Source organism: Xenopus laevis, chromosome 2L, assembly GCF_017654675.1.
Source record: "Xenopus laevis strain J_2021 chromosome 2L, Xenopus_laevis_v10.1, whole genome shotgun sequence".
In the NCBI taxonomy this organism is placed as follows: domain Eukaryota; kingdom Metazoa; phylum Chordata; class Amphibia; order Anura; family Pipidae; genus Xenopus; species Xenopus laevis.
Genome location: NC_054373.1, coordinates 144,239,240 through 144,246,075, shown reverse-complemented (window position 1 = coordinate 144,246,075; position 6,836 = coordinate 144,239,240).

Here is a 6,836-nt window from a genome sequence, read left to right as displayed (position 1 = left end):
ATTAATAGTTAGATAAAAACCAAACAAACCAAGCGGAGGTAGTGTTCTTGCCTGCATTTTTAACAAGTGGGGGGGACTGGAGAGCAATTGTGCTAGAATGTGACCAATTTAGGCCCACATAGTCAAGTGGGCTATTTTCAATCAGTGGGGACCCCTTTTGTTTCACTCACTAGTACAGGTAACTAATATCATGTCTATAGTTTAGGCCATTCGGGATCCTTGTGTCTAATTTGAGGATCCAGAATGCCTCTCTGAGGTTAAGACGGTGAATGATATCGCCACCTCTTATCGGAACCTGCACTTTCTCGATGACCTTTACCTTTAGGTCTTTTGGACCATTGGGTGAGCACGTTTTGAAGTGCCAATAGGGAGGAGAATACTCCAGTGGGCCGGCACTTCAAAACGTGCTCACCCAATGGTCCAAAAGACCTAAAGGTAAAGGTCATCGAGAAAGTGCAGGTTCCGATAAGAGGTGGCGATATCATTCACCGTCTTAACCTCAGAGAGGCATTCTGGATCCTCAAATTAGACACAAGGATCCCGAATGGCCTAAACTATAGACATGATATTAGTTACCTGTACTAGTGAGTGAAACAAAAGGGGTCCCCACTGATTGAAAATAGCCCACTTGACTATGTGGGCCTAAATTGGTCACATTCTAGCACAATTGCTCTCCAGTCCCCCCCACTTGTTAAAAATGCAGGCAAAGAACACTACCTCCGCTTGGTTTGTTTGGTTTTTATCTAACTATTAATGTTTTTTAGTAAACAAAAAAAATGATGTTTTAATATCTTTATGCTTTATCCGTTTAAATTTTAAATGATCTAAATAAAGATGTAATTTTTATGTAAGCCCACTAGAGGGCACTAATACCCTGTGTATATATAACCCAGCTGTAACAAACGTACTGCTCACCTATGATTAAGGGATATTTCCCGAAACGCGTCAGGTGTTACCAGCAGGTACTCCAATAAACCCCAGTCTCAGAAGTGCCGTCTGTTTCCTTGAATTTTCGCTATGTTCACAGTGGGGACACTGTGACTGAGCACCTGGGCCGGCGGATGAACGGTGAGCTTGTGCGGTCCATATTCTGCTTTCTCATTTCATTGATATACAGTCTTAATAGGTGTCATATTTGGGGTCTACAGACATAAATGTGTTCTAATGGCCCCACCAGTGCTTTAAAGAGATACTGTCATGGGAAACCATGTTTTTTTTTCTTTCAAAACACAGTTAATAGTGCTGCTCCAGCAGACTTCTGCACTGAAATCCATATTTCAAAACAGCAAACTATATTTAATTTTAAAATCTGACATGGGGATAGACATATTGTCAGTTTCCCAGATACGTGACTTGTGCTCTGATAAACTTTAATCACTTTATTGCTGCACTGCAAGTTTTATTACCTTTCAGTATAATGTGAACAATGATGTTCTGAGACAATTTGGAATTGTTTATTTTTTTTCATTTGAGTTTTCCCAATTATTTAGCTTTTTATTTAGCCTCTGCTTGCTTGGGTCTTGTTTACATTAGCAAACAGGCAGCCATTTAAATGAGAGACTGGAATATGAAAAGGAGGTGGCCAGAATAGAAAAATAAGGAATACATAGTAACAAAAATAAAATAGTGAGCGCACAGAATAATAGGTTGATATATCCCTTTGGGTCAGGTCAGTGACCCCAATTTGAAAGCTGTAAAGATACTGTAGTAAGTTAGGTTAAAAAAAAAGACACATGTCCATCAAATTTAACTTTTTTTTAACCTGCCTAACTGCTAGTTGATCCAGAGGAAGGCAAAAAAAAACCAAAAAAAAAAACCTGAAGCCTCTCCAATTTGCCTCAGAGGAAGTAAAAAAAATTCCTTCCCGACTCCAAAATGGCAAGCGGATTAGTCCCTGGATCAACTTGTACTATGAGCTATCTTCTCGAACCCTGTATTTAGAGTAAAGCAAATTGAGAAAGAAATAAAAAAAAAAAATGGCAAAGGCGCTGAACAGTGTCTGTATAAAATGTTAAAAGGTGTTGTTCACCTTTAAATTAAGATTCGCTTGTTTAGTTTAGCTTTAGTTATACATTGGTCTGAGGTATTTTTTATGTCTTTGTGGTGCAGTGTAGGGGAATGTGTGTACTGTTTAACCATGCAAGAACAAAGGTGTGCTGTGCCTGCAAAGCCCCCATTCTTTCAGTGCTCAGGTATGACCAGTGTCAGAATGGGACACCAGGGGCCCACCCAAAAACCTGGGACACCAGGGGCCCACCATAAAAGCTTAGACCAGGGGCCACTCTCAGTACTGTTATTCTTTATCTCCTCAATCAACCTCTATTCTCCTAGTCCGTTTTCTTTAAATACTATAATCAATTATTCCATCTATTTAGCCTATTTGTTCTCATAGAAATAGGGAATGACCATGAAATAGGCCAAAAGTTTAGCAGCATGAGGGCCCACCGGGAGTTTTCCTGGTATCCCCGTGGGCCAGTCCGACACTGGGTATGACCAAGATCACTGCACCTTCACTCGAGAGACAGGATGGTCAGGGATACACTCAGGGGCAGATTTATCAAAGGCCCTGGTGAATTTCCAAATTTAAAAGATGAGAATTTCAAGCAATCTTACATATACAGTACTTGAATATCAAAATTGATCATGTACGGTCTCTTTAAAAATTCGACTTTGACCATTCGCCATCTAAAACCTGCCGAATTGCTGTTTTAGCCTATGGGGGACCTCCTAGAACTTGGAGTAAATTGTTGGACAATTTTTTTGGGGGCAAAACTCTATAGACTGAACAATTAATTTGATTTGTATGATTTGAATTCGATCAAAAACGGACCGATTCGCCCAAAAAAACCCCTTAATTTCAGTTGGTCTTTTTGAATTTCAAAAATTTTTCAAATTCGACCCTTGATAAATATGCCCCTAAATGAAACCATTGGAGCTTTTCACTTATCTACACTCAATACCAATGTGTATTTTTTTTCTCTGAAACTCCGTTTCTGGTGCATAATCAGCCGTGTAACAGGGTGGATCAATTTTAGCCTCAAAGAAATGAGACATTAAAACTATTGCACACAAGAAAGTATTTTGCCGAACATTTTATGAACAGTAAATTAAACCAAAAAAAAGCGCATTTGACACACACTTTAGAAGCTAAAGCTTTTTAATAAACAGAATTGATTCAAAGCCACAATATGAGCAGCAGGACTTTGTTGCAGGGAAGTTTGTAGAAAAGAGATCAAGTTTGAATCTGATTTTCCTGTTACGTGCACTCTTAATTTATTGCCCCTCACAAAAAAGGTGCACACACACACACAAACTTTACCCATCTCCCACCCATGCCCCTTCGTTGGAAAACAGAAAATACAAGAATCATTGTTAGGAGACACAAAATGTGCAGGTGGGGAAGAAAGGCACAACCACAGCAAGGGAGGCCAAAGAGTTCTTACCATGTTGCTAGAACAGGCACTCAGTTTTGTTATTGTGACAGAAAACTCTGAGGCAGTAATAAACCACTGCAGTATCAATTCACACTCTGAATCCCAATACAGGTGACATTATTAAATGGGAACCACAAAAGAAAGACCGTTTTCACTTCTAACTATGGAGCTTCTTCTGAAACCAGAATAAACCCTTTGACAGAGACATGATCTGTGTATGTTATTACCATATAAAGAAAACATCCAAGGACAGGAGCTCTCAAATCCAGACTGTTTCCCTATGTGGGTTTAAAAAGGCAAAAAGGTGTCTTCTGAAGGATGGCTTTTATCTAAAAAGGCTGAACTAAATGGATCTTTATGCCACGAAAAAGAAAAGCCTTTCAGATAAGACCTATTCATGAAAATATTTTCACACTTGTGCATTTTTAATCCCAAACCCTTTATTATAGTCGAACACTTTGTGCAGCATGATTTACAACAGCCAGAACATGAGCCAATTTATTGCATGGATATCATACAGCCTGTACACAACATGACCTTCTTGCAGACTGGTATATATATATATATATATATATATATATATATATAGCAGCTAGGGTCCTGTGAGTTACAAGAAAACAGGCAGGGGATAGATTCTCCTCTCCCGCACCAACACAACAGATTGTGAAGCAGAGTTCCAGTTATGGAAATGACACCTCTCTAAAAAAAAAACCAATGTAACATTCCAATAACAGAAAGGCAGATTTACAGTATGTAGGTCAATGCGCATGGTGGGGAATGATGATGAACTGATAAGCATGCAAAACAAGCCGCTATACTCCCAACAGCTACTTGCTGTCTACCTTAAAAGTGCAATACATAGTACCCGCAGTTTCTTCAAAAACAAAATGCTCCCTTGATAAATAGTTGCCAAGTAAAGGAACAACACTGACTTAATACAAGTGTTCACAACTATTAATGCCCGTAATTATTTTACACACACACGTAATGGTCTCAAGAGGTCTGAATGTTGTGAGAATTAACTAGTGATCTTTTCATACTTTGTGTGGTCCAGTATTCTTTGTCGCAATGTGGGAAAGACAAAAAAAAAAAAAACGACTACAACTAGGTACTAAGAATTCTATTTAAATGCCCACTTTTCCCTGACTGAAATAACTATTAATACTACTTGTACTGTATTTTTTTTTTTTTTAAAATAATCCAGATTCTTGGTACAAAGGCTAAGAATATAGCTGCCGTTTTCTCATGTTCATTCATCAAGGAGCCAAAATGCTCGTGTACCATCATTTTTTCCATTAATATATAATAATAATAAAAAAAAACATATTTGCCACACTAACATATCTACAGGATTTCAAATGTTCAGCTACTATTAAATCACTGTGCATAATTTGGTATATTCCAAACAATCTCTCACTCCTCACACCCCTTTATTTATTTTTTTCTACTAATGAGAAGGCTCTTCTTTAAAGGGAACTACTGCTAATGGGAACTAATCTAAAATGGAGTTGTTTTTGCATATTAAAAAAAAAAAAAAAAGCACACAAACACAGAATGCATGGAGAGACAGGCAGAAATGCTATGTGATAAAGCAGCAATGTTTGTTGTTGGGTGGCTAAAACACCACTATATATGAAATATATAAGGTATAACCAAAGTAAAATTACAATTTAAAATGTCAGTATATGTAAACTGGGAGTAAATACTTAGAAGCCATGAAATACCCTCACCATACTCATGCTGTCATGAGGACAGCTAAACTTACAGTATCCCCAGTATATTAGGGGATGAGAGGAAATTGTACAGGACTGCAGGTTATATGTGTCTTAAATATGTACACTGGAAATTTACCCCACCACTATTTGTGTGGTAGGCAGAAAAATACTACATAAAATGTATAAAAACCCACAATCAAATCTTTATATCAGACATGCTCAAAGTCTAAATTGCACATTTAAGGATTAATCTGCATACACAGGTTAGGTTTCCCTTAACGTGGTTAACCGTGGCAACCATCGAAGATGTCCGTTTTAATCTGGTTATTCGTATTAGCCTTATCAAGTCACTTTAGAACCTATGTTGGGAAACCGCCTGCTTGTGCATTGTTTTGCAAAAGGAATCTTTTAAATATGTAGGAAATTTGGATGATTATTGAAAATACAAATGGATTTTTTTTTGGGGGGGGGAATATAGATAAGAAAACATCATTTAGGGGCAGATTTATCAAGGGTCAAAGTAAAAAAATTCGAATTTCTAGCTATTTTTGTGTACTTTGACTATTGAATAAGCCGAAACTCTATTCGAAAAAAAAACAAACGACTATTCGAATATCGAAATTAACCATTTACGGTCTCTTTAAAACTTCGACCATTCACCATCTAAAACCTGACGAATCACGGTTTTAGCCTATGGGGGGACCTCCTCGAACTTATTTGGAGTCATTCGGTGGACCTGGAAAAATCAATTTTTTTTTTTTAAACTTCTAATTGAAGTAGATCGAATACGATCTTACTTGGATTTGAATACAGCCTATTCACCTGCAGAAAAAAAAACAGATTTTTTTTTTTTAACAAATTTCGGTTGGTCTTTTTTTCTTCTAAGTTCAAAGTTATTGGTGTTCAAAAAAAACGAAATTTGACCCTTGATAAATCCACCACCCCTTAATCTATGTTATTTCTAATGTCGTCAACAAGCTTGTTGGCTATTTATATTTAGACTGTGGCAGTCTGGGAATAACTCTCCAGCTAAAGCAAGCAATATGAAGCAAAGAACCTCTGGATTTTATTTTATTTCCTACAATATGACGCGGAACATGGGCAAAAGCAATAGTTTGTGCATATAAATGGGCAATGCTGCCACACTTTGCTATATCATTTTTAATGAAAATAAGGGTAGGACTACATGGACGTTTTCGTCACGCTGCGACAAAAATAAGCTAAGAGATAGAAATGTTGGATGAAGTTGCAGCGTTGATCCGTCGCCACACGACTGTCGGATGCACACACAGCGTGCATTGTCTGCATCCGACAGTCGTGTTGCGTCGGATCAATGCTGAGACTTCATTCGACATTTCTGTCTCTTATCTTATTTCCGTCGCATGCGTTTTGTCGCAGAGCGTTGGATCGCGCCAAAAACGTCTGTGTAGTCCTACCCTGTATGGAAGAAAAATAATGCGTACTTTTCCCTTTATGGTTCTGGCATGGATGATCAGAAACAAATACCTTGTGTTTTAGCCTTCTTTATCCATCACCAGGGATTTAAAATACTGCAATTTAATAATGAAAAAGAAATAAATCAAAATACAAATGGTATGCTCTTCCAAACAGTAGTGACAAACTAGTGTGGTGCTTTTAAGATTGTGCAGAGAGCCAATGCTTATTTTTTCCAAATATGAAAAATATC